Source organism: Scyliorhinus torazame, chromosome 19 (assembly GCF_047496885.1).
Source record: "Scyliorhinus torazame isolate Kashiwa2021f chromosome 19, sScyTor2.1, whole genome shotgun sequence".
NCBI lineage: Eukaryota > Metazoa > Chordata > Chondrichthyes > Carcharhiniformes > Scyliorhinidae > Scyliorhinus > Scyliorhinus torazame.
Genome location: NC_092725.1, coordinates 85,862,986 through 85,886,260, shown reverse-complemented (window position 1 = coordinate 85,886,260; position 23,275 = coordinate 85,862,986). Strand labels below are relative to the sequence as shown.

At 49.2% G+C, this 23,275-nt stretch overlaps 1 protein-coding gene and 1 long non-coding RNA gene across 2 annotated transcripts in view; one reads left to right on the top strand and one right to left on the bottom strand.

Moving 5' to 3' along the window:
* The window catches only part of itfg2 (integrin alpha FG-GAP repeat containing 2), a 156,906-nt gene that overhangs the window by 129,148 nt on the left and 4,483 nt on the right, over positions 1-23,275 (bottom strand). The window lies entirely within an intron of this gene.
* On the top strand, positions 70-22,504 carry LOC140396280 (uncharacterized). The gene is made up of 2 exons (XR_011936503.1): positions 70-216; positions 21,916-22,504. It is a non-coding gene; the product is annotated as an uncharacterized lncRNA (long non-coding RNA).

The window sequence follows — 23,275 nt, the reverse complement described above, 5'->3', positions numbered from 1 at the left end:
CGACAGCGCTTATTTTACAGCACTGCGGCCGGCGGTGTGAATTACGGCAGGCGTCAAAACAAGCGTAGGTGGAAATGAGATTTGGAAGGTTAGGAATTGCGGAGAGAAGTGGATTGTGAGGAAACAAGTTTAATTGTGTGTGTGCATATTTCTGAGGGTGATGGTTGTCAGCCTGAATAAAGAGAGCATAGTGGGGTCGGCCAACCGAGACACAGGGTAAGAATTGCCTGTGACTGAATATGATCCTTTAGAGGCCTGGGGATAACGAGAAACAAAAATCAGTGAATGTTTCCTGACTGCATTGTTACCTACCTAATAATAATCTTTGTCACAAGTAGGCTTACATTAACACTGCAATGAAGTTACACTGTCCAGGTACACTGAGGGAGTATTCAGAATGTCCAAATTACCTAACAGCACGTCTTTCGGGATTTGTACGTGCAGACTCCACACAGTGACCCAAGCCAGGAATCAAACCTGGGACCCTGGCGCTGTGAAGCAACAGTGCTAGCCGCTGTACTGCCTACCTGGTTCAGGCGTAGGATGCTGCAAATCTGAAATAAAAACAGTTCTTGAAATACACAACGGCTCTGGCACCGGGAGAAACGGGCACCGGGAGAATCCTGCGAACTCATATTTAAATAAGCCTATTCATTTAAATAAGCAGATCTTAATCATGCCCAAAATTAAACAAAATAAGGGGACTCCATATACTCCGCGATCTCATCTTTAATATTGGATTCTAAAATCTTGCCAATGACAGAAGTCAGGCTAACTGGCTTATAATTTTCCATCTGCTGCCTCCCTCCCTTCTTAAACAGCGGTGTTACATTAGCTACTTTCCAATCCTCTGATATCCTCCCTGCCTCCAGTGATTCCTGTAAGATCACCACAATCTCCTCGGCTATCTCCTTTAGAGCCCTGGGGTGTAGTCCATCTGGTCCAGGTGGCTTATCCACCTTCAGACCTTTCTCCTTAGTGATGGCCACTACACCCACCTCTGCCCTCTGATTCTCATGGAGTTCTGGTATCCCACTTATGTCTTCCATCGTGAAGACTGATGCACAGTAACTATTCAGTTCCTCTGCCATTTCTTTGTTTTCTATTACTACTTCTCCAGCCTCGTTTTCCAGTGGTCCAATGTGTACTCTTGCCGCTCTCTTATCTTTTATATATTGAAAAAACTCTTCCTATCTTCTTTTACATTATCAGCTAGCATACATTCATATTTCATCTTCTCCCGTCTTATTGCTTTTTTAGTTGTCCTCTGTTTGCTTTTAAAGGCTTCCCAATCCTCTAACTTCCCACTAATTTCACCACTTTGTATGCTTTTCTTTTATGCTGTCCTTGACTTCCCTAGTCAGTCATTGATGCCTTGTCCTCCCTCTAGCATGTTTCCTTCTCTTTGGAATTAATGTCTGTTGCGCCTCCCGAATAATCCCCAGAAATTCCTGCCATTGCTGTTCCACTGTCTTCCCTGCTAGGCTCCCCTCCCTATCAACTCTGGCCAGCTCCTCCCTCATGTCTTTGTAGTTACCTTTATTTAATTGGAGGTCCATTACATCTGATTCCAGCTTCTTCCTTTCAAACTGAGGTAAATTCTATCATATTGTGGTCACTGCTCCCTAAGGGTTCGTTCACCTTAAGTTTCCCAATCAAGTCTGCCTCATTACACATCACCAAATCAAGAATTGCCTGTTCCCTGGTAGGCTCTTATAGAGTATTTCATAGAATTTACAGTGCGGAAGGAGGCCATTCGGCCCATCGAGTGCACCGGCTCTTGGAAAGAGCACCCCACCCAAGCCCACACCCCTTCCCTATCCCCATAACCCAGTAACCCCACCCAACACTAAGGACAATTTTGGACACTAAGGGCAATTTATCATGGCCAATCCACCTAACCTGCACATCTTTGGACTGTGGGAGGAAACCGGAGAGCCCGGAGGAAACCCACGCACACACGGGGAGGATGTGCAGACTCCGCACAGACAGTGACCCAAGCCGGGAATCGAACCTGGGACCCTGGAGCTGTGAAGCAATTGTGCTAACCACTATGCTACCGTGCTCTGTCGCAAGCTGCTCCAAAGAAACCATCTCAAAGACATTCCACAAATTATTTTTCTTGTGATCCACTACCAACCTGATTTTCTCAGTCCACCCGCATATTGAAGTCCGCCATGATTATTGTAATATTGCCTTTCTTATCTCTTTTTTTTAAATTTAGAGTACCCAATAATTTTTTATCCAATTAAGGGGCAATTTAGCATGGCCAATCCACCAAACCTGCACATCTTTGGGTTGTGGGGGGTGAAACCCACGCAGACATGGGGAGAATGTGCAAATTTCACATGGACAGTGACCCAGGGCCGGGATTCGAACCCGGGTCCTCAGCGCCGCAGTCCCAATGCTAACCACTGCGCCACATCCCGCCCTTTCTATCTCCTAATTGATTTTCTTTTTTTTTTAATTATTAAAGTTTTCGAACACAATTTTTCCCCCTTACAAATCAACAAAAATGGTAACATGATAACTGATAGATAACATTGTTCAAATAAAATAGTGAACTAACAAAATAACACAAAATAGTGCTCCCCCCGCCCCCTCACCCCATCTAGAACACAAACAATTTACCCCCCCCCCCCTTTCCCTCCCTCCACCCCCCCCCCCCCCCCCTCCCCGGGCTGCTGCTGCTGGCTATCTATTTTCCCCCTAACATTCCGCTAGATAGTCGAGGAACGGTTGCCACCGCCTGGTGAACCCTTGAGCCGATCCTCTCAGCGCAAACTTCATCCGCTCCAGTTTTATGAACCCCGCCATATCGTTTATCCAGGCCTCCACGCCGGGGAGTTTCGCTTCCTTCCACATGAGTAATATCCTACGCCGGGCTACTAGGGACGCAAAGGCCACAATATCGGCCTCTTTCACCTCCTGCACTCCCGGCTCATCCGCTACCCCAAATATAGCTAACCCCCAGCTTGGCTTGACCCGGACCTTCACCACCTTCAAGATCACTCCCGCCACTCCCCTCCAATGCCGGACATGACCAAAACATATGTGTGTGGTTCACCGGGCTTCCCCCGCACCTCCCGCATTTGTCCTCCACTCCGAAGAACCTGCTCAACCTCGCTCCCGTTATGTGTGCTCTATGTAGCACCTTAAATTGGACCAGGCTAAGCCTGGCACACGAGGAAGAGGAATTTATCCTACTTAGGGCATCAGCCCACAAACCCTCCTCAATCTCCTCCCCGAGCTCTTCTTCCCATTTTCCCTTCAGTTCTTCTACCAGCTCCTCCCCCTCTTCTCTCATCTCCCGGTATATTTCGTACACTTTGCCCTCCCCGACCCACACCCCCGAAAGCACCCTGTCCTGGATCCCTTGTGTCGGGAACAGCGGAAATTCCCTCACCTGTTGTCTCGTGAACGCTCTCTCCTGCATATACCTAAAGATATTCCCCGTGGGGCAGCTCATACTTTTCCTCTAGCGCTCCCAAGCTCGCAAACGTCCCATCTATAAATAAGTCTCCCACTTTCCTAATTCCTGCCCGGTGCCAGCTCTGGAACCCTCTGTCCAACCTCCCTGGGGCAAACCTATGGTTGTTCCTGATCGGGGACCACACCGAGGCTCCCAACACACCCCTCTGTCGCCTCCATTGCCCCCAGATACTGAATGTTGCCGCCACCACTGGGTTCGTGGTAAACTTTTTCGGGGAGAGCGGTAGTGGCACCATCACCAGCGCTTTTAAGTTTGTTCCTTTGCAGGACGCCATCTCCAGCCTTTTCCACGCCACCCCCTCTATCATCCACTTACGGATCATCGCCACGTTGGCGGCCCAGTAGTAGTCGCCCAAATTCGGCATTGCCAGTCCCCCTCTGTCTCTGCTACGTTGCAGGAACCCCCTCCTTACCCTCGGGGCTTTCCCTGCCCACACGAAGCTCATGATGCTCCTATCTATTTTTTTGAAAAAGGCCTTAGTGATCAATATAGGGAGACATTGAAACACAAATAGGAACCTCGGGAGGACCATCATCTTAGTAGCCTGCACCCTGCCCGCCAGTGACAGCGGCTGCAGATCCCACCTTTTGAAATCCTCTTCCATTTGCTCCACCAGCCGAGTCAGATTGAGTCTGTGTAAGGTTCCCCAGCTCCTGGCTATCTGAATCCCCAGGTATCAGAAGTTTCTTTCCACTCTCAGCGGCAGGCCATCTATCCCTCTACTCTGGTCCCCACTGTGTATCACGAAAAGCTCACTCTTTCCCATGTTAAGCCTATATCCCGAGAAATCTCCAAACTCCCTCAATATCTGCATGACCTCTGTCATCCCCCCCACTGGATCCACCACATACAGCAGTAGGTAATCCGCGTAGAGTGACACTCGGTGTTCCTCTCCCCCTCTAACCACCCCTCTCCATTTCCTGGAGACACTCAGCGCTATGGCCAGTGATTCAATTGCCAGCGCGAACAGTAATGGGGACAGCAGGCATCCCTGTCTTGTTCCCCTATGTAGCCGAAAATACTCCGACTTTTGCCGATTGGTGACTACACTTGCCATTGGGGCCCTATAGAGGAGTTTAACCCAGCTGACAAACCCCTCCCCGAACCCGAACCTCCTCAGCACCTCCCATAGATACTCCCACTCTACCCTATCAAATGCCTTCTCTGCATCCATTGCCGCCACTATCTGCCTCCCACTCTGCTGGGGGCATCATTATCTCCCCCAATAGCCGTCGCACGTTGACATTCAATTGTCTCCCCTTTACAAACCCTGTCTGATCTTCGTGCTCCACCCCCGGGACACAATCCTCTATCAGCACTTTTGCCAGCAACTTGGCGTCCACATTTAGGAGTGAGATAGGCCTATAAGACCCGCATTGCAGCGGGTCTTTATCTCGCTTCAGGATTAGTGATATCGTCGCCTCCGACATTGTCGGGGGTAGGGTCCCCCCTTCTCTGGCCTCGTTAAAGGTTCTTACCAGCAGTGGGGCCAACAAGTCCACATATTTCCTATAAAATTCCACTGGGAACCAGTCAGGTCCCGGGGCCTTCCCTGCCTGCATGTTCCCCAGCCCTTTGGTCACCTCGTCCACCCCAATTGGCGCCCCCAGGCCTGCCACCTCCTGCTTCTCCACCCTTGGGAACCTTAGTTGGTCCAGAAACTGCTGCATCCCCTCTTTTCCCTCCGGGGGTTGGGACCTATATAACCTCTCATAAAAGGTCTTGAACACCTCATTTACCTTCGCTGCTCTCCGCACCGTGTTCCCGTTTCATCCCTAACTCCCCCTATTTCCCTCGCCGCTGTCCTCTTTCGAAGCTGGTGGGCCAACAGGCGACTCGCCTTTTCCCCATATTCATATCTCATCCCCTGTGCCTTCCTCCACTGTGCCTCTGCCCTCCCTGTGGTCAGCAGGTCAAACTCCGTCTGGAGTCGTCGCCTCTCCCTGTATAGTCCTTCGTCCGGGGCCTCCGCATATTTTTTATCCACACTCAATCGCCTCCAGTAATCTTTCCCTTTATTTGGCCTCTGTTTTCCCCTTGTGAGCCCTGATGGAGATCAACTCCCCCCTGACCACCGCCTTCAGCGCTTCCCATACTACCCCCACTCGGACCTCCCCATCATCGTTGGCCTCCAGGTACCTTTCGATACATCCCCACACTCTTCCGCAGACTCCCTCATCCGCCAATAATCCCACATCCAGTCGCCAGAGTGGACACTGCTCCCTCTCCTCTCCTAGTTCCAGACCCACCCAATGTGGGGCATGGTCTGAAACAGCTATGGCCGAGTACTCCGTTCCTTCCACCCTCGAAATCAGTGACCTTCCCAAAACGAAGAAATCTATCTGGGAGTATACCTTATGGACGTGGGAGAAAAAGGAGAACTCTTTGGCCAGCGGCCTAGCAAAATCTCCATAGATCTACTCCCCCCATTTGGTCCATAAACCCCCTAAGCACCTTGGCCGCTGCCGGCCTTCTTCTGGTCCTGGATCTAGATCTATCTAACCCTGGGTCTAGCACGGTGTTGAAGTTCCCCCCCCCCCCCATTACCAGGTTTCCTACCTCCAGGTCCGGGACGCGTCCCAGCATCCGCTTCATAAATCCCGCATCATCCCAGTTCGGGGCATATACGTTGACCAGCACGACCTCCATTCCCTGCACTCACCATCACATATCTGCCCCCGCTGTCCGCTACAATGTTCCTAGCACCGAACGACACCCGTTTCCCCACCAATATGGCCACCCCTCTATTCTTTGCGTCCAGCCTTGAGTGGAACACCTGTCCCACCCATCCTTTCCTTAACCTAACCTGGTCCGCCACCTTCAGATGACAAATGTGATATAAAATAGTTACTTTAGAGATATTAGTTACTGTAATGTAAACATAGGCCGGTCTGATTCTGTTAGTTCTGATTCTGTTAGTTCACAGACAAAGGATTTTAGAACGCATGGCAAAGCAAGGGGCAGGAGTGTCCAGATAAGGAGGAGAAAAGGATGCTGGGTTATAGGAGGCCAGAGGAAGGGATGAGAAGTGAGCCAATTAGGATGTATGGCCAGGTCAGGAGGGGTATAGGATGACCTATGGGAATCGTGTATGTGAAACTTGATGCCATTTGAAATGTATCAGTAGAGACGTCTTTGTTCTACAGACTCACTCGATTCCGGGGGTGCAGAAGGCAGGATGTGTTCTGTACCACTGTGAATTGAGACAGACTTGCAAGTCAAATAAAATAACTAATGCTGTACCTGCAAATCCATCTCGGCTTTTATTGAGGCCAGACTGACGGGTAAAGAAATTTATGTTTTGTCATTATTTATGTTTTGTCACAGATGCGTCTCTTGAAGCATGGCCACATCTGCCTTCAGCCCCTTTTAAGTGTGCGAACACTCGGGCCCTCTTAATCGGCCCATTTAGGCCTCTCACGTTCCATGTGATCAGCCGGACTGGGGGGCTGCCGGCCCCCCTCCCCTGTCGACTAGCCATCACCCTCTCTTGGCCAGTCCCACATCCCGATTCCGCGCACCCACCCATCCCTCAGGCGGCGCATTCCCGCCTCGACCACCTTTTCTCTTACCAGCTCCCTTTCGATCTCCGCAGCAGCAACCCAGTAGTCCCCCCACCCTCCCTCCCCCCCCCCCCCCCACCGCTAGATCCCCATCTAGCATGGTTACTCCCCCCATATTGCTTCCGAACGTCAGCTGACTTCAACTGACCCCGGCTTCTCCCGCTCTCTCCTTGACCCCCCCCCCGTGTGAGGAACTCCCATCCTCCTTGCGCCTATCTTCCCGCCATCATGTCTCTGGCGGGGGAAAAGAAAAAGAAACCCCGCGCTTTCTAGTGCCATCCCGCCCCCCATGGCGCAGCTCCCCCTACCGCCCCGATCCCATTCCCCGTCCCCCGCCTGTGTCTCTTCTCCCCCCCCCCCCCCCCCCCCCCACCGGCGCCCACATTTCTCAGTGTCCCCCCCTCCCCAATTTACACCTCTATACATCAGCATTTTCGTTTCCCCTCCAACATCAGTCCCTCAGTTCTGGTCCAGTTTCTCTTTTTGAATGAAGGGCCATGCTTCTTCCGACGTTTCAAAATAGTAATGTCTATCCTGGTGCGTGACCCACAATCGCGCCGGCTGCAACATTCCGAACTTCACTTTCTTCTTATGCAGCACCTCCTTGGCTCTATTGAAACTCCCCCTCCTTCTCGCCACCTCCGCACGCCAATCCTGATACACTCGTATCACCGCATTCTCCCATCTGCTACTTCGTACCTTCTTGGCCCATCCCAGAACCACCTCTCTATCACTGAAGCGGTGAAATCGCACGATCATCGCCCTAGGTGGTTCTCCAGCCTTTGGTCTCCTCGCAGCGACCCGGTGGGCCCCTTCCACTTCCAAGGGGCCCGAGGGGGCCTCAGCTCCCATTAGCGAGCGTAGCATCGTGCTCGCGTAAGCCCCGCCGTCAGCTCCTTCCAATCCCTCGGGGAGACCCAGGATCCGGAGGTTCTTTCTCCTTGATCTGTTTTCCAGGACTTCAATCCTTTTGATGCACTTCTTATGGAGCGCCTCGTGCGTCTGCATTTTGACCGCTAGGCCCAGGATCTCATCCTCGTTGTCCGTTACCTTCTGCTCCACCACACGGAGCTCTATCTCCTGGGCCTTTTGTCTCTTTAAGCCCCTCGATTGCCTGTAGCATCGGGGCCAGCACCTCCTTCTTAAGCATCTCCACACACCGTCTTAAAAATTTGTCCTGGTCCGGTCCCCATGTCGCCTGGGCTCCCTCCGACGCCATCTTGCTCCTTTCTTTCTTCTGCCGCTGCCCTCCAGGATTCTCCGAGATCTGGCCGCCGCCGCCGATATTTTTCTTTTCCGCTGGGGGGGGGGGGGGGACGACTCCCTGTTGCCTCACCCCACACCGGGTTTGGTCACAAAAGAATTTCACGTTGGGGCTCTTAAAAGAGCCCGAAGGTCCATTTGAGCTGGAGCCGCCGAAACGTGCGGCTTAGCTGGTCATCGCCGCAACCGGAAGTCCTCCCTAATTGATTTTCTGTCCCACATCCTGACTACTACTAAGGGGCCTGTACATAACTCCCATCAGGGTCTTTTTACCTTTGCAATTCCTCAACTCTACCTACACAGATTCTATGCCTTCTGATCCTGTATTGCATCTTGCTATCGATTTCATTTCATTCCTTACTAACAATGCAACCCCGCCTCCTTTGCCCATCTGCCTGTCCTTTCGATAGGACACATATCCTTGGATTGTTAGATTCCAGCTCTGATCCTCTTGCAGCCATGTCTCTGTGATACCCACAACATCGTACCGGCCAATTTCAATGTGCGCAACAAGCTCATTTACCTTGTTCTGTGTACTGCGTGTGTTTAGGTACAACACTCTCAGTCCTGGGCTTCCGGGTGCGGCGATGACCAGCTAAGTCGCACGTTTCGGCAGCTCCCGGTGGAACGGACTTTTGGGCTCTTAATAAGAGCCCCAACGGCAATTTTAACGGCTAGAAGCACTGTGCGGTAAACCAGAAGAGAATCCCCCCTGGAAACGGATGGAAAAAGGAGAGGGAAGTGGCCAGATTGCAGTGGATCCTTTGGAGCAGCGGCAAGGAAGGCAAGCAAGAACCAAGATGGCCTGGTGGTGAAGACGGAGATCCACGAGGCACACCATAAACGATGTGTGGAAAGACTGGAGGTGCTGGAGAATGACGCGAGGAGGAATAATTTAAGGATTCTTGGTCTTCCTGAAGGTGCAGAAGGAACAGACGTCGGGGCATATGTGAGCACGATGCTGCACTCGTTAATGGGAGCGGAGGCCCCGGCGGGTCCGCTGGAGGTGGAGGGAGCATACCGAGTGATGGCGCGAGGACCGAGAGCAGGAGAAATTCCTAGAGCCATAGTGGTGAGATTCCTCCGTTTTAAGGACAAAGAGATGGTCCTTAGATGGGCAAAGAAAACTCGGAGCAGTAGGTGGGAGAACGCGGTGATCCGCGTATATCAAGACTGGAGTGCGGAGGTGGCGAGAAGGAGGGCGAGCTTTAATCGGGCCAAGGCGGTGCTTCACAAAAAGATAAAATTTGGAATGCTGCAACCGGCAAGACTGTGGGTCACATATCAAGGGAGGCACCACTACTTTGAGACGGCGGATGAGGCGTGGACTTTTATTGTGGAAGAAAAACTGGAATAAGCGGGTTATTAAAAAAGAACGTTTGAAACAAAGTGGTGGGGCGAGTATGGGGGGCGAAGAGGGGGGAAAAAGGGGGGGGAAAGATGAGTTTTATGTTATTAATCCTGCGATGCGGTAACTTTTCTCTCTTCCACAGGTGGTGGTGGAGGGAGGAAGGGAGGTGGAGGAGATGGGGCGTTGGCCATGGGGGGCGGGGCCAAAAGGGAAGCACGGGCTTTGTTCCCGCGCTATGATAATCATGGCGGGAATAGGGAAGCAGGAAGGAGGGGGCGTCGCACGGTGCGAGCCGAGGTCACGGGGGGAAGCCGAGGTCGGCCAGAGTTTGCTGACTTCTGGGAGCAACATGGGGGGTGTAACTACGCTAGTGGGGGATCTAGCGGGGGGGGGGGGGGGGGGGGGGGGTGGGAGGGGGGAGTTACTGGGTTGCTGCTGCTGGGGAGAGGGGGGAGCCGGAATGGGGTGGGGTGGGCGGGGGGGCACCGCCTGGGGGGGGACACAGCTGCGTGGGAACCGGGTGAGGAGCTGGGAAAAAGGGGATGGCTAATCGACAAGGGGGGTGGTAAAAAGCCCCCCAACCCGGTTGATCACGTGGAATGTGAGAGGGCTGAACGGGCCGATAAAGAGGGCACGAGTACTCGCCCACCTTAAGAAACTTAAGGCAGACGTGGTTATGTTACAAGAGACGCACTTGAAACTTATAGACCAGGTTAGACTACGCAAAGGATGGGTGGTACAGGTGTTTCATTCGGGGCTAGATGCGAAAAACAGGGGGGTGGCTATACTAGTGGGGAAGCGGGTTATGTTTGAGGCAAAGACCATAGTGGCGGATAGCGGGGGCAGATACGTGATGGTGAGTGGCAAATTACAGGGGGAGGCGGTGGTCTTGGTAAACGTATATGCCCCAAACTGGGATGATGCCAATTTTATGAGGCGCATGCTAGGACGCATCCCGGACCTAGAGGTGGGAAAGTTGGTAATGGGGGAAGATTTTAATACGGTGCTGGAGCCAGGGCTGGACAGGTCGAGATCCAGGACTGGAAGGAGGCCGGCTGCAGCCAAGGTGCTTAAAGATTTTATGGAGCAGATGGGAGGAGTAGACCCGTGGAGATTTAGCAGACCTAGGAGTAAGGGGTTTTCGTTTTTCTCCTATGTCCACAAAGTTTATTCGCGAATAGACTTTTTTGTTTTGGGAAGGGCGTTGATCCCGAAGGTGAGGGGGACGGAGTATACGGCTATAGCCATTTCGGATCACGCTCCACATTGGGTAGACTTGGAGATAGGGGAGGAAACAGAAGGGCGTCCACCCTGGAGAATGCACATGGGACTAATGGCAGATGAAGGGGTGTGTCTAAGGGTGAGGGGGTACATTGAAAAATACTTGGAACTCAATGATAACGGGGAGGTCCAGGTGGGAGTGGTCTGGGAGGCGCTGAAGGCAGTGGTTAGAGGGGAGCTGATATCAATAAGGGCACATAAAGGAAAGCAGGAGAGTAGGGAACGGGAGCGGTTGCTGCAAGAACTTCTGAGGGTGGACAGGCAATATGCGGAGGCACCGGAGGAGGGACTGTACAGGGAAAGGCAAAGGTTACACGTAGAATTTGACTTGCTGACAACGGGTACTGCAGAAGCACAGTGGAGGAAGGCACAGGGTGTGCAGTATGAGTATGGGGAGAAGGCGAGCAGGTTGCTGGCCCATCAATTGAGGAAAAGGGGAGCAGCGAGGGAAATAGGGGGAGTGAGGGATGAGGAAGGAGAGATAGAGCGGGGAGCGGAGAGAGTGAATGGAGTGTTCAAGGCATTCTATAAAAGATTATACGAAGCTCGGCCCCCGGATGGGAAGGAGAGAATGATGTGCTTCCTGGACCGGCTGGAATTTCCTAAGGTGGAGGAGCAGGAGAGGGTGGGACTGGGAGCACAGATCGAGATAGAGGAAGTAGTGAAAGGAATTAGGAGTATACAGGCGGGGAAGGCTCCGGGACCGGATGGATTTCCAGTCGAATTTTATAGGAAATATGTGGACTTGCTTGCCCCGATACTGATGAGAACCTTTAATGAGGCGAAGGAAAGGGGACAGCTGCCCCCGACTATGTCGGAGGCAACGATATCGCTTCTCCTAAAGAAGGAAAAAGACCCGCTGCAATGCGGGTCCTATAGACCTATTTCCCTCCTAAATGTAGACGCTAAGATTCTGGCCAAGGTAATGGCAATGAGGATAGAGGATTGTGTCCCGGGGGTAGTCCATGAGGACCAAACTGGATTTGTGAAGGGGAGACAGCTGAATACGAATATACGGAGGCTGCTAGGGGTAATGATGATGCCCCCACCAGAGGGGGAAGCGGAGATAGTGGTGGCGATGGATGCCGAGAAAGCATTTGATAGAGTGGAGTGGGATTATTTGTGGGAGGTGTTGAGGAGATTTGGCTTTGGAGATGAGTATATTAGATGGGTACAGCTGCTGTATAGGGCCCCGATGGCGAGCGTGGTCACGAATGGACGGGGGTCTGCGTATTTTCGGCTCCATAGAGGGACGAGGCAGGGATGTCCTCTGTCCCCATTATTGTTTGCACTGGCGATTGAGCCCCTGGCAATAGCATTGAGGGGTTCCAGGAAGTGGAGGGGAGTACTCAGGGGAGGAGAGGAACACCGGGTATCTCTTTACGCGGATGATTTATTGGTGTATGTGGCGGACCCGGCGGAGGGGATGCCAGAGATAATGCGGATACTTGGGGAGTTTGGAGAATTTTCAGGATATAAGCTGAACATGGGGAAAAGTGAGCTGTTTGTGGTGCATCCAGGGGAGCAGAGCAGAGAAATAGAGGACTTACCGCTGAGGAAGGTAACAAGGGACTTTCGCTACTTGGGGATCCAGATAGCCAAGAATTGGGGTACATTGCATAGGTTAAACTTAACGCGGCTGGTGGAACAGATGGAGGAGGACTTCAAGAGATGGGACATGGTATCCTTGTCACTGGCAGGGAGGGTACAAGCGGTTAAAATGGTGGTCCTCCCAAGATTCCTCTTTGTGTTTCAGTGCCTCCCGGTGGTGATCACGAAGGCTTTTTTCAAAAGGATTGAGAAGAGTATCATGAGTTTTGTGTGGGCCGGGAAGACCCCGAGAGTGAGGAAGGGATTTTTGCAACGTAGTAGGGATAGGGGGGGGGGCTGGCGCTACCGAGCCTGAGTGAGTACTACTGGGCCGCCAACATCTCAATGGTATGCAAGTGGATGGGAGAAGAGGAGGGAGCGGCGTGGAAGAGATTGGAGAAGGCGTCCTGTAGGGGGACTTGCCTACAAGCCATGGTGACGGCGCCGTTGCCGTTCTCACCGAAGAAATACACCACAAGCCCGGTGGTGGTGGCTACTCTGAAAATTTGGGGGCAATGGAGACGGCATAGGGGAAAGACGAGAGCCTCGGTGTGGTCCCCGATAAGAAATAATCATAGGTTTGCTCCGGGGAGAATGGATGGGGGATTTGGAACATGGCAAAGAGCAGGAGTAACACAATTGAGAGATCTGTTTGTAGATGGGACGTTTGCAAGTCTGGGAGCGCTGACCGAAAAATATGGGTTGCCCCAAGGGAATGCATTCCGGTATATGCAACTGAGGGCTTTTACGAGGCAACAGGTGAGGGAATTCCCGCTGCTCCCGACGCAGGAGGTGCAGGACAGAGTGATCTCAAAGACATGGGTGGGGGACGGTAAGGTGTCAGACATATATAGGGAGATGAGAGACGAGGGGGAGATTATGGTAGACGAGCTGAAAGGGAAATGGGAAGAAGAGCTGGGGGAGGAGATTGAGGAGGGGCTGTGGGCTGATGCCCTAAGTAGGGTAAACTCATCGTCCTCGTGTGCCAGGCTAAGCCTGATACAATTTAGGGTGTTACACAGGGCGCATATGACTGGAACACGGCTTAGCAAATTTTTTGGAGTAGAGGATAGGTGTGCGAGATGCTCGAAAAGCCCAGCGAATCACACCCACATGTTCTGGTCATGTCCGGCACTACAAGGATTTTGGGTGGGGGTGACAAAGGTGCTTTCGAAGGTAGTGGTGGTCCAGGTCGAACCAAGCTGGGGGTTGGCTATATTTGGGGTTGCAGTAGAGCCGGGAGTGCAGGAGGCGAGAGAGGCTGATGTTTTGGCCTTTGCGTCCCTAGTAGCACGGCGCAGGATACTGTTGATGTGGAAGGAAGCCAAGCCCCCGGGTGTGGAGACCTGGATAAATGACATGGCAGGGTTTATAAAGCTGGAACGGATTAAGTTCGTTCTAAGGGGATCGGCTCAAGGGTTCACCAGGCGGTGGCAACCGTTCGTCGAATACCTCACAGAAAGATAGAGGGAATGGAAAAGAAGAAGACAGCAGCAGCAGCCCAGGGGGGGTGGGGAGGTGGGAGGGGAGGGGGGAGGAACCAGAGGGATTCTCAGGGATGTTAATATATAAGTATAATATGTATAGGTTGTTGTTATAGATAATTGTATATTGGACTGTTAAAACATATTTTTGGAGAATATTTATCTGGGACAAGGCAGTTGCCATTTAGTTTTGTTTTTGTTTATATATTATTTATTTCTTGTTTATAAAACTGGCCATTGTTATTTATATTGTTATATTACTGTGTAAAGGATACACAATGTACTGTGATGGTTGGCCAAAAATTTTCAATAAAATATTTTTTTATTTATTTTTTTAAACACTCTCAGTCCTGCAGTGACCACCTCTCTTCTCATATTTGTCACCTTTTTTTCTCTGCCTGAAGTTCGATTCCTGCCACCTTCTATATTCTCTCTTCTATTACGTGGTCTGGAAACTTTACTAACCTCTTCTGAGCCCTCAGCTCCTTTGACTAGTTTAAAGTCATCATTAACCTGCATTTCTACCCATCCCTTCTTCTAATCCCACCCTTTGTTGCATATTCTCTGATACTGAATAATCTGTACTTGGCAAAGGACTCCACTTTACTGCCTTACTTCCCAACGTCAGTTAATTTTGAGCTCAGCAGAACATTGAACCCTTCTGTTGCCTTCGCCACCATGCTTACTTCTTTGGCCAGGATTCCTTGTCCTGACCAGTGAACACTTTCACCCAGCTCCAGTATCCACCCTCCATCTGGATCCCTCCCTCTGGCCTCTTACCTGCCTTTGATCTTTTCATTGAGAACGGTTGGTGTGACATCACTGACTCTAACCTGTTTCCCTCTGAATTTGCTGCACTCCATTCTCTCAGGTCTAACCCTGACACTGTTCACAAACCTCCTAACAAGGGTGGTACTGTTGTTATCAGGCATTCTAACTACTACCTTGCAACGGCTGAGCGCCTCACAGACCCTTCTTCATACCTCCCCTGGACCATGACTCCACCACCAAATGTCAAGCTGTTGTTTCCAGGACTGTCACGGACCTTTTCATCTCTGGAGATTTTTCCTCCAGTTTCCCACCTCATTGTTCTCCAACAGCCCACTTCTACCTCCTTACCAAATTCCACAATTGTTCTGATAGACCCATTGTTTCAGCTTGTTCGTGTCCCGCTAGACTTAAAAGTAAAAAGTCTTCTGAATAAGAGCCATATTTAACTCAAAATGTTAACTCTGTTTCTCTCTCCACAGATGCTGCCAGATCTGCCGAGTATTTCCTGCACTTTTATTTTAATTTATAATAAATATGCTGGGTTTGGTAGTTATTCTGTCTTGTGTGCCACACACAACACAGCCTAGCCCTACTTGGATAATTTAGAGATGATACAACTAAAATTTTCTCTTGGACTTGACGCATGATCTCTCTTTTTTGCTTGCACCATCATCCTTTTTGTCATTTAATCACTCCTGACTCCACCATATCATGGACCTTCCTTTGTATTCATTCCTTCCCTTGCTTCTGTACGTTTTAAAAACCTGGTTTAGCTCTTTTGCTAATTCTATTTCTCTCTTTCCATAGATGCAACCTGGCCTGATGAGTATTTCCAACATTTTCTGTTTTTATTCAATTACTAGGGGGCATAGGTTTAAGGTGAAAGGAGCAAGGTTTAGAGTAGATGTACGAGGCAAGTTTTTTTACACAGAGGGTAGTGGGTGCCTGGAACTCGCTACCGGAGGAGGTGGTGGAAGCAGGGACGATAGTGACATTTAAGGGGCATCTTGACAAATACATGAATATGATGGGAATAGAGGGATACGGACCCAGGAAGTGTAGAAGTTTGTAGGCAGCACGGGCTTGGAGGGCCGAAGAGCCTGTTCCTGTGCTGTACATTTCTTTGTTCTTTTGTATTCCAGTCTTTCCTTGTTGGTTGCTGTAGGACGTCATTCGCAGGGTGCTAAGGGATTTAGAATAGAAGATTGTTCTTTCTTTCCTATTCCCCTTGCTCCACCCCTTCCCCAACCTTTTTATTTGGGAATAGGCAAGCATTTATATGAATGGAATCGGAATTAAAAACACAAAATGCTAGAAAAAAGGTTCAATATCTGAAAGTTAATGCATCTATTCAATTCAGATGGTAATATATCTTTTATGTATTTCTTGTATTTTCAGTATTTGCTTCTTATGTTTTAAGCTCTGCTGTGATTTGGAAATTGTTTAAAATTCCATGCAATAGGGAAGAGATTGTGAGAAAGGTTACAGATGGTCTCTTTTATCTGGAAGTAAAAAATAACTTTTCTGGAATATGTTGTGGATTTCCAATAGCGCAGAAGAATTTCAATAGTGCAGAAGGAGGTCATTCAGCCCATCGAGTCTGCCAATCCTCGGAAAGAACATGTTAGCTAGGTGTCCCGTCTCCGTAACCCCATCCTACACATCCCTGTAGACTTAAGGAGCAATTCAAAATGACCAATCTTTGGACTGTGGGAGGAAACAACCGGAGCACCTGGAGGAAACCCAGGCAGACACCGGGAGAAAGTGCAAATTCCACACAGACAGTGACCCAAGGCCAGATTTGAAACCGGGTCTCTGGTGCTGTGAGACAGTAGTGCTAACCAATATCCCACCATGCTTCAACACCGGATCAGCTATGCCAGCACAGCCTTTTACAAAAGACGACAACAAAGATCTTCAAGTCAAGTCAAGGGCAGTTGTCATCACCACACTGCAGTGAGGCCTCTGTAAATCAGTGACACATAAAAGTGTCAGAGAATTTCCATCAACAGTACTCCTTCAGCATCCTCTGGATTCAATGGTAGGAACCTGCAACAAATGCTAGTATCCTTCTCGAAACCAGTTGCACAAGCATTTAGGCAAAACTCCTGAAAAATCAACTATGTTAGACTGGACACTGTGTACTGATGACTTAAAACCATCTCCCTGGTAGTTTGTATGTTCTCAACTGTCAAATAGCCAGTGTTCCAAAAGAGGACAAATAAAACACTCCTAAGATTCTCTGTGGCTCTCCTGAACCCTGGCAGCATCGACATAAATGACTGCAAGGCGCTTAATCATTGAAAATGGCAACAACCTGTGCATCAAGCTGCATTCCTCAAGTCAAAACATCTTAATGCTAAGACAGAGCGTCAGCATCGAAGGAAACAAAAGGAAGAAGATCCCACTACCTCTTGGAACCATATGACCAAAGATCTGGGTGGTGGAGGAGAACGACAATCAGGCTGTTTGGTCAGATGCAGACCTATGGCAGAGAATCATGACCCTGAGTAGAAGTTCTCCTCGAGTCGAGGGATAACCAACGATGTCCATTTGGAAGTGTTTTTGGTGTATCATGAAATTGTTTTCTGAGGGAGAGAGAAAATATGTGATGTGAAAAGGAAATTTAGGGCGGTGCGGTGGCGCAATGGTTAGCACTGCTGCCTACGGCGCGGAGGACTGGGTTCGATCCCAGCCCCAGGTCACTGTTTGTGTGGAGTTTGCACATTCTCCCTGCATGGGTTTCACCCCCAGAACCCAAAGATGTGCAGGGTAGATGGATTGGCCATACTAAAAAATTGCCCAATATTGGACAAGAATAATCGGGTACTGTAAATTTAAAAAAAAGAAAAGGCAAGTGTTTAAGTTTATTGTTCAGTTCAGTTAAAAGTGCAGGGTAGTGTCTGATTGGTTGAAGCTGCCCCCCACCATAAACTTAAATTAAACTAATTAATTAATTAGTGATGGCTGGTCAGGTGATGTGCTTGAGCTGTTTGATGTGGGAGCTGGTAGATCCCATTGCGAGCTGCAGCGACCACATCTGCAGTAAGTGTTGGCTGCTCGAAGAGCTCCGGCTCAGAGTTGATGAGCTGGAGTCTGAGCTTCAAACACTGAGGCACATCTGGGAGGGGGAGACTTACCTGGACACTGTGTTTCAGGAGGCAGTCACACCTGTCAGAGTAAGTAGTTTAAATCCTGCCAGTGGCCAGGGACAGCAGGGTGTGACTGCAAGTCAGGCAGGTAAAGGGAACCAGCAGTCAGGAACTCAGGAGCCTCAGCCCTTGACTCTGTCCAACAGGTATGAGGCACTTGCTCCCTGTGTGGATGGCGAACAGGGTTGCAGGAAGGATGAGTCAGCTGACCAAGGCACCATGGTTCAGCAGGCCATTCAAGGGGAGGGAGTAAATAGGCAAGTTGTAGTTGTAGGGGATTCTATTATCAGGGGGATAGATAGTATCTTTTGTGAGCAGGATAAAGAGTCCCGCATGGTATGTTGCCTGCCCGGTGGGGTGCGGGACATCGCTGACCGGCTTGAAAGGATACTGGAGAGGGAGGGGGAGGATCCAGTTGTTGTGGTCCATGTCGGTACCAACAACATAGGCAAGTCTAGGAAAGAGGACCTGTTTAGAGATTATAAAGAGCTAGGATTCAAATTAAAAAACAGGTCCTCAAGGGTCATAATCTCCGGATTACTGCCCGAGCCACGTGCAAATTGGCATAGGGAGGCAAGAATAAGGGAAGTTAACACGTGGCTGAAAGAGTGGTGTGGGAATGAGGGGTTCCTTTTCATGGGACACTGGCATCAGTTTTGGGACAGGGGGGAACCTATACCGTTGGGGTGGTCTCCACCTGAACCAAGCTGGGACCAGTGTTCTGGCGAAAAGAGTAAATAGGGTGGTCAATAGGACTTTAAACTAAAGATTGGGGGGGAAAGGAAAGTCAGGGAACCAAGAGGTGAAGTAATCAGCGGGGAGCGTAGCTGCTTAGGAATACAAAAAAACACGAACAGACAAAACTCAAGAGTGGTTACGATTGTCCCCATCCCACAAAATATGACACAGTGTATGGAAAGGCTCAGTAAACCAAGGTCCACCACACTAAGAAAACAAAAAGGGACGGTCAATAGAGACCACAATTGAGGAACCACAAAGGCAAAAAAACCATAATGGGAGTTATGTACAGGCCTCCTAACTGTGGTCAGGACCAGGGGCACAAAATGCACCACGAAATAGAAAGTGCATGTCAGAAAGGCAAGGTCACAGTGATCATGGGGGACTTTAATATGCAGGTGGACTGGGTAAATAATACTGCCAGTGGACCCAAGGAAAGGGAATTCATTGAATGTTTACAGGAGGGCTTTTTGGAACAGCTTGTGATGGAGCCCACGAGGGAACAGGCCATTCTGGACTTAGTGTTATGTAATGAGCCAGACTTGATTAAAGATCTTAAAGTAAGGGAGCACTTAGGAGGCAGTGATCATAATATGGTCGAATTCAATCTCCAATTTGAAAGAAAGGTAGAATCAGATGTAAAGATGTTACAGTTAAATAAAGGTAACTACAGGGGCATGAGGGAGGAACTGACGAAAATCGACTGGGAGCAGAGCCTAGTGGGAAAGACAGTAGAACAGCAATGGCAGGGGTTTCTGGGAGTTATTGAGGACACAGTACAGAGGTTCATCCCAAAGAAAAGAAAGGTTATCAGAGGGGGGATTAGGCAGCCATGGCTGACAAAGGAAGTTAGGGAATGCATCAAAGCAAAAGAGAAAGCCTATAATGTGGCAAAGAGTAGTGGGAAGTCAGAAGATTGGGAAGGCTACAAAAACAAACAGAGGATAACAAAGAGAGAGATAAGGAAAGAGAGGATCAAATTTGAAGGTAGGCTAGCCAGTAACATTAGGAATGATAGTAAAAGTTTCTTTAAATATATTAAAAACAAAGGGGAGGCAAAAGTTGACATTGGGCCGCTCCAAAATGACGCTGGTAATTTTGTGATGGGAGACAAGGAAATAGCTGAGGAATTAAATAAGTATTTTGCGTCAGTCTTCACAGTAGAAGACATGAGTAATATCCCAACAATTCCGGAGAGTCAGGAGGCAGAGTTGAATATGGTAGCCATCACAAAGGAGAAAGTGCTAGAGAAACTAAGAGGTCTAAAAATTGATAAATCCCAGGGCCCAGATGGGCTACATCCTAGAGTTCTAAAGGAGATAGCTGAAGAAATAGTGGAGGTGTTAGTTATGATCTTTCAAAAGTCACTGGAGTCAGGGAAAGTCCCAGAGGATTGGAAAATCGCTGTTGTAACCCCCTGTTCAAGAAGGGAACAAGGAAAAAGATGGAAAATTATAGGCCAATTAGCCTAACCTCGGTTGTTGGCAAGATTCTAGAATCCATTGTTAAGGATGAGATTTCTAAATTCTTGGGAAGTGCAGGGTCGGATTAGGACAAGTCAGCATGGATTTAGTAAGGGGAGGTCGTGCCTGACAAACCTGTTAGAGTTCTTTGAAGAGATAACAAATAGGTTAGACCAAGGAGAGCCAATGGATGTTATCTATCTTGACTTCCAAAAGGCCTTTGATAAGGTGCTTCACGGGAGACTGCTGAGTAAAATAAGGGCCCATGGTACTTGAGGCAAGGTACTAACATGGATTGACGATTGGCTATCAGGCAGAAGGCAGAGAGTTGGGATAAAAGGTTCTTTTTTGGAATGGCAACCGGTGACGAGTGGTGTCCCGCAGGGTTCAGTGTTGGGGCCACAGCTGTTCTCTTTATATATTAACGATCTAGATGACGGGACTGAGGGCATTCTGGCTAAGTTTGCCGATGATACAAAGATAGGTGGAGGGGCAGGTAGTATGGAGGAGGTGGGGAGGCTGCAGAAAGATTTAGACAGTTTAGGAGAGTGGTCCAAGAAATGGCTGATGAAATTCAACGTGGGCAAGTGCGAGGTCTTGCACTTTGGAAAAAAGAATAGAGGCGTGGTCTATTTTCTAAACGGTGACAAAATTCATAATGCTGAAGTGCAAAGGGACTTGGGAGTCCTAGTCCAGGATTCTCTAAAGGTAAACTTGCAGGTTGAGTCCGTAATTAAGAAAGCAAATGCAATGTTGTCATTCATCTCAAGAGGCTTGGAATATAAAAGCAGGGATGTACTTCTGAAGCTTTATAAAGCATTAGTTAGGCCCCATTTAGAATACTGTGAGCATTTTGGGCCCCACACCTCAGGAAGGACAGACTGGCACTGGAGCGGGTCCAGCGGAGATTCACACGGATGATCCCAGAAATGGGAGGCCTAACATACGATGAACGTCTGAGGATCCTGGGATTATATTCATTGGAGTTTAGGAGGTTGAGGGGAGATCTAATAGAAACTTACAAGATAATGAATGGCTTAGATAGGGTGGATGTAGGGAAGTTGTTTCCATTAGCAGGGGAGACTAGGACCCGGGGGCACAGCCTTAGAATAAAAGGGAGTCACTTTAGACCAGAGATGAGGAGAAATTTCTTCAGCCAGAGAGTGGTGGGTCTGTGGAATTCATTGCCACAGAGGGCGGTGGAGGCCGGGACGTTGAGTGTCTTTAAGACAGAAGTTGATAAATTCTTGATTTCTTGAGGAATTAAGGGCTATGGAGAGAGAGCGGGTAAATGGAGTTGAAATCAGCCATGATTGAATGGTGGAGTGGACTCGATGGGCCGAATGGCCTTACTTCCACTCCTATGTCTTATGGTCTTACTGGAGTACACTCCAGAGAAATGAAATGAAAATCGCTTATTGTCACAAGTAGGCTTCAAATGAAGTTACTGTGAAAAGTCCCTAGTCGCCACATTCCGGCACCTGTTCGGGGAGGCTGGTACAGGAATTGAACCGTGCTGCTGGCCTGCCTTGGTCTGCTTTAAAAGCCAGAGATTTAGCCCTGTGCTAAACCAGCCCTAACTGGACCCAAACAAGGACATAGAAGCAGATAGAGCCTAGATGTTTTCAAAACATACTTTATAAGGAAGGATATTTGGTATCATTCAGGACGACAGAGTAATCTACATATTTTTTAATTAAATTTTTCCAATTAAGTGGCAATTTAGCGTGGCCAATCAACCTATCCTGCACTGTCTTCCCCACTAGGTCCTGTTCCTGAATTCACAAATGAACAATATTCCAGGGCCGGATAATGAAAATGTTTTAAAGACACACTGAAGTTCTCCTTGAAGAATGACAAGCATTAACCTCAATATCGGGGAGGAGCTTGCTACAAACTGTTCAAAATGGTGACAACTTGTCCATTAAGCTACATCATGCTTTGAGTCACGTCTTAAGGGGCAGAGCAGGCGCAGAAAAGGGAAGCAAATTCTGGATTCTACTACCTCGAGGGACATCCTGCCCCATGTGTTCAAAGATCTGTGGGCTGAGAATTGGCCGATTCGGTCACATGAAAAACATGCAACCTGAATCAAGGGACGGCATTGTTTTGATCTTTTTGTCACTTACCTTAAATCTGTACCCTCTGGTTCTCGATGCTCCAACTAATGGTAACAGATTTCTCCTTAGCAACTCTATCCAGACCCATCAGGATCTTGAACACATCTATCAAACCTCTTCTCCAAGGAGAACAGCCCCAGCTTCTCCAACTACTTTTGAGTAAAAAAAATAACCTTAGCTTCTCCAAACTACATAACTGAAGCTTGTGATTTCAAATAAACCTGTTTGACTTTAACTTGGTGTTGAGAGATTTCATTCTGGCATATTGATCACTTTGTATGGGATGTTACGTGCAGACAATGAACCTGAGGATGGACCTCTGGCGGAGTTCCTGATGTCATGCAGGTCAATTCCATTGGGTGGCAGGGTGGTTAGCACTGCTACCTCACAGCGCCAGAGACCCGGGTTCAATTCCAATTGGGATGGGGGAGGGGGTGCTTAAAGCTACAGAACATCGGGAGATAATTGGCCCCATTCAAATGGATCGATTGTTCTGGATTGCCCAGGTGAAGCCAGACTTTCTTGCACTTCACCTGATGAAAGAGCAGCACTCCGAAAGCTTGTGATTTCAAATAAACCTGTTGGACTTCAACTTGGTTTTGCGAGATTTCGTTCTGGCACATAGATCACCTTATATGGGATAAGGTTACGTGCAGTCAATGCACCCGAGGATGGACCTCTAGCGGAGTTCCTGATGTCCTGCAGGACAATTCCATTGGGTGGCATGGTGGTTAGCATTGCTGCCTCACAGCGCCAGAGACCCGGGTTCAATTCCAGCCTTGGTTGACTATTTGTGTGGAGTTTGCATTTTCTCCCCATGTCCGTGTGGGTTTACTCCAGGTGCTCCGGTTTCCTCCCACAGTCCAAAAAGTGCAGGTTAGATGGATTGGCCATGATAAATTGGCCCCTAGTGTCCAAAAATGTGCAGGTTACGCGGGGTTACAGGGATTAAGGAGGGTGCTCTTGCTCTCGGTGTAGATTTGATGGACCAAATGGCTGGGGAACC